Source organism: Amblyomma mixtum, chromosome 5 (genome assembly GCF_055824585.1).
Source record: "Amblyomma mixtum isolate Tamu chromosome 5, ASM5582458v1, whole genome shotgun sequence".
Taxonomy (NCBI): domain Eukaryota; kingdom Metazoa; phylum Arthropoda; class Arachnida; order Ixodida; family Ixodidae; genus Amblyomma; species Amblyomma mixtum.
The window spans coordinates 82,582,391-82,594,065 of record NC_143016.1 but is presented as its reverse complement, the minus strand read 5'-3'; positions in this window follow the sequence as shown (position 1 = coordinate 82,594,065).

The window sequence follows — 11,675 nt, the reverse complement described above, 5'->3', positions numbered from 1 at the left end:
CATTTATTGCTTGTTTTACTTTTCTGTTGTCCGTATAGTGATCCTCGTCCACTTCCGGCGCCGTGTTTCTGACGTCTTAATCCGCAAGCTGCAGCGCATAGGCAGCCAGCCAGGGGCGGGTTCGGAGGTCATCACCGTCCGCGCATGGTCGCTACCGAGAGAGGAGGGGAGGCGCACCTCACATTCCATCCTCCGCTCGCACATACAAGGCGTCGTGAACGGGAACCAAACCGCGTGTCTAATTATCATAATTGCTTATGACCGATGAGCGCGGCTAGGGAAGGCGATGGGAAAGCCTGGCAAACAAAAGAAGAGGCTTTGCCTCGCTTACGCGCAGCTCGGTGGGAACCGGTAATCTCTGCCTCAGCAACCAAGTTGCGTTCCGCCTATAAAAATGGTCTATAGACAGTCTATAGACTTCTTATAGACTATATTGCCTTCCTATAGATATTTCTTTTTGTCTGCTCAGTCTATAGACTGTATATAGACAAAAGTCTACTAAAAGTGTATGGCCATAAATATATAGATTGTCTATAGACTGTCTATAGCATTTGTGTTGCCTATAGACTAATCAGTAGGATTTATCTATAGAGAATCTATAGACTTTATAGACGGTAGTCTATAGACAGTCTGTAGACTGTCTAAAAATTTTTGTTTCTGTCACCTGGTTGAGCGTAGATCTTCGGTGGAGGCGGAGATGACACTTTGTTTATTTAATTTTGTGTGCTTCATTTTTATTATTTAAACGTACTGCAGGCTCCTTTCCGGGCCCATGCAGGAGTGGTTACGCAACATTCGTGTGCATAAGATACCCTAAGGCTCAGAACAAAATAGATTGATACAAACAATTCTGGACAAAAACATTTTGGAGCGGGAAACCTTTTATGAACACAGTTTTTTCATATAATGTAAGATTTCAAGATAACAATCAATATATCTGCAGATCACACAACGGTAGTCTTGCATTTTTTTTCTATTAATGTTTTTGCTATCGTCAAAAGCGTTCGCCATTGGTTTTCTATGGCAGTCTTAACTGTTCGATGCGATCGATGGAAACACTTCAAAAAAAAGATTTTGCTCCATATCAGAAGAATGGGTTATTGCCTTCAATATTTCTACGACAGTATCTTACAATTTTCCAATTTTCCAATTTTTTCAAAATTGTTGGACATGTAAAGGAAAAAAAAGACAATTACGCAGCAATGTCAATTTGCTGAATACAATCAGCACTTGAATGTACTGTCGCACACCTTGCAGTATCCTAGGGCGAATTATTCTATGTGAAAGCGCTGCTCGCTGCCTGTCGTTTGTTCCCTCACGAAGCAATGTCCAATGGCATCACGATCGCGTCACCGTACCTGACCATTTTGCCCGATTTTTTGGCTTTGAGTTAAAATGCAACGTAATTATTCTCGGCTAACTCTTTGCGATCAAATAAACAGACGCGGTGCAAACCTGTAGTTCATTGACGATTAGAGAAGAAAAGCAGGTTTTGAAGAAAGCGGTCGAAGAAGGTGCGTAAACTGCATCTTGAGCGAAGGTAGTGATGTAATGCGACAAATGGAGAATTTCATGTTTTCTTCTAAAAGGCGAGTGAGAATACCGAATGTCCATGCCTGAAAAGCAACTCCCTCAGTGGATCTACAGTCTTTGTCAAAAGTAACCAGGCTACATGGTTTGCTTCTCATTCGTATAACAGAGCCCTCACGGCTTCCTTAAATATCAATAAGTTCTTTGAAGGTGAGAACAGGAGTTCTTCTTAGCATACAGGGATTTAGAGCTTGAGGGCTGGCATAATAGCTTTAATATACGACTGAGAAGAAAAACGTGCAGCCTGGTTACTTTCGACAAAGACTGCACATAAATTTTTGTTGTGGTTTATTATTACAAAATGCATAAAAGGAAGGAAAAAAAAAACTAGAAGGGACACTGAAGCTCCCCCTTAAAGGTGCACTGAAGAGGAATCTGAACTTGTCTTTTTGCCACGGGAACTCGATCTACACGTTCCGAGCTTTCTTAGAAACTTTGATTTATTGCCCTGTGTGGCCGATTTCCTTAATTAAATCGAATTAAAGTCCAGCTCCCGCTTTTTTTTTTTTTTGAATTCTCCCCCGTACGGTGGGCGGAGTCGACCAATGCGTGGAGTGCCTTTCACCCAGTCCCGAGGCGGCTTGCCGCTCTGCCATCGGCGGAGTAATACGTAGTAGTCCGTCGTAGCAAATAGTCCGCGCGTATTTTTATTTCTGCGGGCTTATTTTGCGGCTATATTATCTGCGAATGAAACTATTTATTCATGGAAACCTAAAAAACAAAATAAAGCGAAAGCAAAGCCTCCACGGAGCTGGCTGAAAGGCACTTCACGCGTTGGTCGACTCCGCCCACCGTACGGGGAGAATTAAAAAAATAAAGGCGGGAGCCGGACGTTAATTCGATTTAATTAGGGAAATCGGCCACAGAGGGCAATAAGTCGCAGTTTCTAAGAATGCTAGGAACGTGTAGATCGAGTTCCCGCGGCAAAAAGACAAGTTCAGAATCCTCCCCAGTGCACCTTTAAGGGTATGACGCAGGATCGTTAATGGGTCCCTTCGGCGCCCTGAGGTCCTCTTTGTGCATCACTTCACAGACACGGACACTGTTTTTTCTTTGACCGACACATAACACTAAACCAGCCATTAAGAGTATAATGCGATAGCTTTATAAGTCCCTCTCGCCAAGTACTCCTTCTCTTTCACAAATTCATATATCGCAGGCAGTCCTCATACCACTTACTGGCGCAGTGGTGCGATGCGCCACTGCCCCCGACAGGTGGCTGTTTCAAACACAGCTGCCACTGGGGCTTACGAGACCCAGGTTGCTCTTCCCGAGCTCCCTTATGGTTCATTATTGCACCGATATACTTCTTCAGGAGGCTGCCTACCCTTCCCTATTGGCGTAATTTCATGACCTTGTACTATCGCGCTCAATATGAGTTGCAACGCGCGGTCATCGACCGGGGCTCGTTCCGTGGTGTGCCTCCTCCAGACAGTCGCTCGGAATTCTGGGAGAAACTGCTGTTCCAGGAAACAACAGCACCCCCGCTCAGGAAAAAGTTTCTCCCAGAATTCCGAGCGACTGTTCGGAGGAGGCACACCACGGAACGAGCCCCGGTCGATGACCGCGCGTTGCAACTCATATTGAGCGCGATAGTACAGTCGAGCCCGGATGTATTGAACCCGGATATTTAGAATCATTGGAAAGTAGTCATTCGATGCACCTAATTGCGCGCCGCGCCCCTGCAAGTGGTGCTTCTCCTAACTGCCCTTTTCGATCACTTTTCGCTCTCGGAGACGGCTTGGCTGCACCGCCTTAGGTGCATAATGGTAACGCGAGCGATGTGAAACCTCTTGACGAGGCTAATCTGAGGTGTTCTTGAGGATGGCCTTCGATCTCCTGAACTCATTTTCCACGGCGCATTGCTGTCATGCGGTGAAGACAACTTAACTGAAGCCTAGTAGTGGCCTTCGTTTAGAGTTGCTGGCTTCGCTGCCGAAGGCGTTGCCGAAACCAAAAATGCCTTCATTTTAATGAGCGATTACTCTATTTATAGTGTACAGGTAAAAATATTTGACATATATAGCAGTGGCCAGTTCCAAAGAAGTGTCCATTGCGGCTTTTATGCGAAACAGATCAGGAATAGCAAAACCCGGAGAGCGGTGCGCTGCCAGGACTCCGGCGAGTGGCTTGTCATTGCAGGAACCTTGTCACTAGCGTGGGCTCAATGTATTCTTGCTTCTAGATTGCAAATAAGCTTGTCTACAGCCACTTTATTACGTAGATCGAATTATCGATATATTCGACTACTTCGCGATCCCTTTCGAACTAGATATATTCGGGTTTCACGCTATTGGTACTGTTCCAACCCTGCAAGGGGCCATCACACACGATTTTTCAGCACTCATATTGAATGCAATGCCTGCTGCTTCTTTCCAACAAATTTCTGAGAACTTTTGCACCAGCTGTTTCAAGGAAGCCCGCCACTAATTTTTAAATATAGAGTTTTTGAGGTAAACAGAAACTTTTTGCAGCACAGCTATACGAGTGTTGGCGGGCGTCAAAAAACAGGCGAACAACTACAATCGGACTGCGAGTATCTCTACCACGAAACAAACCCTAAGTCACTTGCCTATCGCCGCTTTAGTTCTCGCCTCTGCCTTTTTCACAATTTATACCTCCATAACACCCACCTGCGCAATGAACGGATCTCTAATCAGTCCTATATCGTTCTGCCCGCGTTGACCACTCTCACGAAGTTGGAATTATTTCTTGTCGCACTGATTTCTCTTCCCACAGTTTTATTCCACGCACACCACAAGATTGGAACCGCCTTCCCGGACCTATCGCCGCCTCTGAAGACCATCAATGTTTTAAAAATGCACTAGCTAGCATTGTATGATTAGGAGCCTAACAACTTTTATTTGTTATTTTGCTGCGTTTCTTCCTTTTGTTTAATGTGTTTTCATTTAATTACTCCCCTCTGTAATGACAAGTGGCATTGACGGTATTAATAAATGAAATTAAATTGTGTTAACTAGTAAAGTGATTAACTAAATTATAATAGTGAACTTTTTAACAATTACCGATAGGCGCCCGAATGCAATTAGAGATTTGTAGCCGGCAGTTACTTATACCCCTGACAGTTTTTAAGACTGCGAAAGCGCGATTATTTTCTCCGCTGTAGCTCAAGCGATTTGGGATATTTCTTGCGCCATTTGAAAATCGCGCCGCAGCACGAGCAGGGCTGTAACGTGGCTGCCACTGTCACGTGGTACATGCGTCACGGAGTGACGCGTTTAATTGACATTGCTTTGCGCCTTCCCGCAGGCACGCGATTTTTAAATGGCTAGAGAAATGGCCCAATTCAGTTGAACCATAGCGAGGAGGGCAACCGCGTTCTTGAAATTCTATAAGTTATGGTGGGCGCTCAAGGCCCTTGCTGTGAATGCGAAAGCAATCTTTGGCCTAGAGGCCTTTACCCTAAAGGCTTTTGGCGTAAAGGCATTCGACCCAAAGGCCTGTAAAGGTCATCACTGTTTAGTAGCGTCCTTTATCATTCCAAAACGCTGTAACTATCACTAACTACTACTCTCTCGGCTAATAATCTTTGCTTCACTGCTTACGATCCTCCATTACTATTTTACGGTCTACTGCTGCCGTCATGCGAGGCCATTGTGACGTCATAGGGGTTTTCGGACCACTGGTTCTGGACAACAACGCCGACGCCGCCTGGTTTCGTTGCCGATGTGCCATGTAATGCTGACGCATTAAAAAGTGACAGGACAGGTGTATTAGGAATTTCCGGCTACAAATCTTTAATTGGAATCGGGCGCCTATACATAACAGTTGAAAAGTTAACTATTATAATTTAGCTAATCACTTTACCAGTTAGCGCGCTCCTTATTTTTTTTTTTTTTTTTTTTGAAGTTCGCGAAAACTGGTATTACTAGGCAGCACAAAGCTTCTTTTTACATAACTTCGGCTATATGTAAGGAATGCTACGTTTTAAGCAAATGAAGAGGTTTTAGGATTCGACGAGATTAAGTGGGATGAATGAGTTGCAGGTAAAGCATGCGAAGTCTTTCTATGCTAACATTTGAAATGGAGACATAATCCCCGATTAAACCCGGGATGGACGTCAGGCTTCTCCGCAGATCACAGCGCCAGGTAGCGAGCCCCATTATGACGCTATCTACAAGCAGCTGTACATTTTCTACGCAGAAACGTTCACTCGGAGGAAGAAAACGAACTGCACAGAAGTTACTGAAGCCCTGGAAGGGTTGTTTGCCGGCATCGGGTGACACACGGCAGGTCGTCGGCAAAGGTAGCAGAAATCTGAAATATCAGCAAAAATGACGTCATTTCCGAGCTTTTCTCCGCTTATCCGCTGCAATGAGGAGAATGCTGACGATTGTGGTGACATAAACTGGCGATTACATAAACGCCATGCTTTACACAGGAGCTTCATACATTGAATCTCGTCTAATTCCCAAAAACCTTTTCCAGCTTTTTTTCGACACCGAAAGACACAATGCCGTTGTTAGACCACATCGATTAAGCCCAACCCTATATTCTACTCTATAGTAGGATACAACTTAAGTCTGCAGTGAAGCTCAGCCGACATTCAGCCTCCGCGCACAGAATTCCTCCACGACGAAAACATAGTCCGCTGATGAAACGTTTTTTGTTATGTAAACAAAAGCTTTATCATAAGAAAAAAATTATAATCTCTAAAACTTTGATAGACGGATTGTGTGATATAGTCAAGCATTAAAAAGCTGATTTCCTTTACAGCTGCGATTGGCCAGCGGAGTAATTCAGGACGCTGGACGGACGGACGGACGGACGGACGGACGGACGGACGGACGGACGGACGGACGGACGGACGGACGGACGGACGGACGGACGGAAGGACGGAAGGACGGAAGGATGGACGGAAGGACGGAAGGACGGAAGGACGGAAGGACGGAAGGACGGAAGGATGGATGGATGGATGGATGGATGGATGGATGGATGGATGGATGGATGGATGGATGGATGGATGGATGGATGGATGGGTGGGTGGGTGGGTGGGTGGGTGGGTGGGTGGGTGGGTGGGTGGATGGGTGGATGGGTGGGTGGGTGGGTGGGTGGGTGGGTGGGTGGGTGGGTGGGTGGGTGGGTGGGTGGGTGGGTGGATGGATGGATGGATGGATGGATGGATGGATGGATGGATGGATGGATGGATGGATGGATGGTAATGGCTTTACCCTTTGTACCGGGCGGTAGCTTTCGCCACCTAGCCTATACTTCCCCCATTGTTGATTTATTTTTCATTTCCCTTTCTTTCCCTTTCGCTCTTACAATGCCTAATCTGTCTATCCTTTCCTCCTCGAAATTCACCCCTCCCTTGATTTCCGCCACCAATCCTCCAACCTCCCCTTCGTCAATGTCACGCTTTTCCCATCCACTCGCCCGTCCTCCCCAGTAAATCCCAGCGCTATCTCTATGGCCGTTGCTGCCCCCTCTGGGAGGGCTGGGCGGAGTTCTGCGCACCTCAGAACCAAGTGCTCTATGGTCTCCGTTTCCGTTTTACAAGCAGAGCACAAAATATCCACTTCTTCAAATTTGGACCTATACGTTTTTGTTCTCAGAGTCCCTGTCCTAGCCTCAAAAAGCAGTGAACTGCCCCGCGAATTATCGAATAATCGCTCTTTTTGATGTCCTGTTTTCGTGTCCTATATATGCCTAGCGCCGATTTTTCCTGCATTCTTTCTTTCCACATCCTTCTTTCCGTCTCCTTTACCTCCGCTTTCACGTTAGTCTTTTGTTGCGTCCCATCCCTCACCCGTAAATACTTCATTCTTAGCTTTCGGGTTCTATTAGTCCATTTTGTGTTAATACTTTTCATGTACAGATACTTGTACACCTTTCTTGCCCACCTTGTTTCCTCCATTTGAGTTAGTCTCTGATCATATTTCAGTTTGCTGATGGCCTCCCGAACCTCGAACGACGCCCAACCCATATCTCCCTGGACTCCCTCATTCGGAGTGTTCCCATGGGCTCCCAAGGCTAGCCTTCCCACACTTCTTTGTCTGACCTCTAGCCCTGACTGTACTTCTGATTTCATGCACAGGACTGCATTTCCAAATGTGAGGCGCGGTACCATGATTCCCTTCCATACTCCTCTAACCACCTCATACCTATTATAGTTCCATAGTGCTCTATGCTTCATAATGTCTGAATTCCTTTTTCCTTTATTCTTCAGAATCCTCTCATGCTCTTCCAGATATTTTTTCCCTTCACTTAGCCATACACCTAGATACTTATAAGTTCTCACATGGTCTATCGCCGCGGACCGCGTCCCAGTGTTAACAACTGCTGTTTTTTTAAGTTGTATCCAACTATAGTATGCGTTCCTAAGCGGCGTTCATGCGTTCTTCGATGACAATAATGATGAAGGCATGGCTTTTTCCTTTAGAAGGGCGGCTTTTTCCTTTAGAAGGGCGTTCACTGTTCATGTCTTCACCGAGATGTCGCATTAGTCAAAATGGAAGGTAGCTGGTGCCTCCCTGAGGCATGCAGGACTGCTCACGCCATCTGTCGTTGCACGTGAGCACTTTTTCGGAGTGTCGAGCAGGGGTCTCGACCTTATCTCGCCACGCGGTCCTGACGAAGTTCTGCTTCCCGTGGGCCAGTGCCCGAAAAGAGAAAAATATAAAGATGGGGCCAAGAGAAAAAAAAAGGTTAAAAGTAAGAGAGTAAGCAAAATGAATTTAGTGAAAAGATATCAAAGAGAACGAGTGAAAAGCTCTCGCAAACCGGGCGACTGGTAGACTAAACATTGATATATATTATTCTTTGTTAAAATTTTGTCCGTGTTGTTCAAGAAAAGATCGGTATTGATGATACCAGGCACGACCGGACGTCGAAGAATTGTTATTTACGGCTAAAGGTCATCAGAGAGAACAAAGACGGAATTAGGGACACTTGCGAAACAAGTATCCAAAAACAAATGCCTTTAGGTCCAGCGCGAGCCACAAACGGCCAGTGAGCCACTTGTTGGAGACCTCTGCTCTAGAGCATGATCAGTCGGTCGGCCTATGAAATTACTGCACACAGCAGAATAATTACACCACAGTCCCTCCATGTACTTTTCGCTGGGGAGTAAGGATGGGGATTCATAGCCCTCGACGGCCACCTTCCAAATCTTTCCAGTGTCGGATGGGACTAAGATCAGCATGTCATCTGTGCTATATTTTAGTCACCGTAGCCGACGAGGATATAGCTAAGACAACAGCCAATGTTTATGCTCAACTTGCTTCTTCTGTACTGCCGAAACACTGTCTTTGCTGCCAGGGCACGGCCTGTCAAGAATATCTCGGGGTTTTCGCCGTCCTTCCCGCGAAGAACTCGCAAGAAATTTTTAGTGAAGTAGAGGGACAAAATCCGCCAGCCAATGACGAACCAATCTTGCGCGAGAAAATATTTTTGTACATGTGCCCACGTCTTCCAAGCTACTCGATCAGACGATGGCTGGTAAAAACCCAGCCGAGCATTGTCGCAACAGCAACATTGTGCGTTGTTTGCTTCATGTTGCTCCGGTCTCTGTCAAAAAGAAAATATCATTCCATGGGACAACCGTTTGCATTTAGCTGCCGTTTCTCGTAAGCTGCAGCTACACGCGGACATTCCACAGTCCAAGAGTAGACACCTTTAGTAGAAGGTGTATGAAGGATCGCACATTCTTGGAAGCTTTTCTTTCCCTCTTTTTTTCTCTCCGAATCTTGAAGAACAAACAGCGGGGTGCGAATACATCTCAGCCTAGACTGCGCATGCGCGCTGCTGCTATATTTCGTGATGGGAGGGGAGCGCGGTAAGAGTGCTTGGGTGGCGTCTACATTCCCGTGCGCGCTTCCAGATGGCCCGGCGGCGAAAAATATGCACGCGAACCTGGTCAGGAAGCGGCGAGCGCATGTGCACAAAAACCCACTATGACGCACAAAAAAGCACAAACCTCAACGACGGAAGATCCTAACTCAGGCAAGACACGCCGGAGAGGCAACATCGACAGAGCATCACACTGCACCGGCCGACCGACCGGCACCGGTGTCATATTTACGATCCCCATCGCGGGCGCAGCCACCATGCATGCATCCCGCAGCAGCGGCTTAGGCCTAACTCCCGTGTTCTCGCCATTGGCGCCCTCCTCGGGCCGTTGGAGAGGATGAGGGGTTCCTCGACGGCACCCAGCGCTCTCGCAGGAAGGAGGAGATATACGAGCTTTTACGAATCCGCTAAAGTGACATGCCTTCGTTCCACCCGCGGCGTATAGCCGTCCTAAGCCTGAACACGTGAGTCGACTGGCTTCCTCGGTTGAGCTATGCAGCACGCTGGCGGCGCTATGCTTCCTCCGAGACCATTGGTCGCGGGTTGCTCGAAGCTTTAAGAAGTCTGTCCTCTATCGATCATACATATCCTCCCGATGCTCGAACCAGGCGTGCATGTGGTCGAGGATAAAGCGCATGCGCAGGAGTGGCCGCGGAGCTTCCTGGCTCTGATGGCCATGGAGGAAGGAAAACTAAGGAGAGGCCCTTCGTATTCCCCATGCATTGGCGAGAATGTGGAGGAAGTGACGTCAAAATTTAGTCTTAAAAAGTCGGGCCACTAGCAACGTTGTCGTTGTTGCCAAGAAAACTCGGGCCACTAGCAACGGCATACGTCGTCGTTAGCGTCGTTGTTGCTAGGGGCCCGAGTGTTTCTCGGTGGCGGCGGACGGGCTTTCGGCACGGTGTGTTCGGCCTTGCGTGTTAAAGCCTACATGCCTGGCGTCGTGACGTTACGCACGCATCTAAGATTGCTTTTAAATGCAGCAAATAACCGCTCATTTGATATTTTGTTCGTCAAACTTGGTGTAGTTACGCGGAGCAATCGATGCTTTGAAATGAATCTCGCTAAACGGTGGCACTCCGGAACCGCGCTTCGACACGCGAAGAAGCGTTGATTGTTTTGATCAGCGAACTTTCGCACCTCACCAAACAGCACAGAAACATGAAGCCGCTCTCGGCGATGCTGAGCTGCGTTTCGAAGGCCAAACGCGTAGCCCGAGGAGGATGGTGAGCTGAGCAATGTCGTCTTTCTTCGCCTGGCGTCGGAAAAGGTTCACCGCACCTGTGCACCGGTCTGTGTCTAGGTGCGTGTTTGCGGGGACGGAGGTGTAGGAGTGTAGCGGCGAGCGGCGTGGTTTTTTTGATAGCTTTCTTTTACGAAGCGCTTGCGAGCCGCGCGCGATCCCCGCCCCGTAGCTCGGTGGAGAAAGAAGATAGTGAGGAGAGCCGAGCCAACTTCCGGTTGCCGGGCGGCTTCACAAAAAGTGACGTCAGGGCCTCTCCTTAGTTCTTTCCTTCCTCCATGCTGATGGCACTCAGGCGGCAGGGCGATGCGTGTTCTTAGCCTATTCATTTTGACACGGCGATATTTGTATAGACGACTTTCTCGGGGTATAGGCGGCGTCATATGTCGTATAGAGAAAAATCTCGCGTCGAAACTTCGACCGGGGGGGGGGGGGGGGGGGGGGGGGGTTATGCGGGTTTACCTGGGCCTAACAATGCTAGGCCAAAAATAAACAGACGCAACAAAATGTACCCCACCGGGCAAAAAAGAAAGAGGACGCACCAGGGCATGCAATGTGGTGAAGTGGCCGCGATGGTCTTGCGGGTTGCTCTAAGCTGCTCCAAAGACAAGCCAAAAGGAGAGAAAATAAAAGAATTAGAGGCGGTCAATTTGACTGATGCGTAGGAAATGCGCAAGCATGCTTCTTTCACTCGCAGTCAGTTCCAGTTCTGATCCTATTCCTATTATAAATTCATTGTCTTTCACTCCTCAATATATTCCGATTCTTATTCTCTTCGAACTTCGACTACGCAACTAGGCAAAATGTGTCATTTTCATCGATGGCGGCGAGTCTTCACACCGCTATACATTTTTTCATCTGTTACAAATATTTCGTTGCGTAAACTCTGCGACTATAAAATGCGCTGCACTTCGCGTTTATACAAGGCCTGCTTGCCTTGTACACTCCGAAAATAGCGAGTAATTCCCACACTGTGGCCATTTTGTACGGGCAAGAGCCCTGGAACAGAAAGTGGTTAGCGTGGATATCG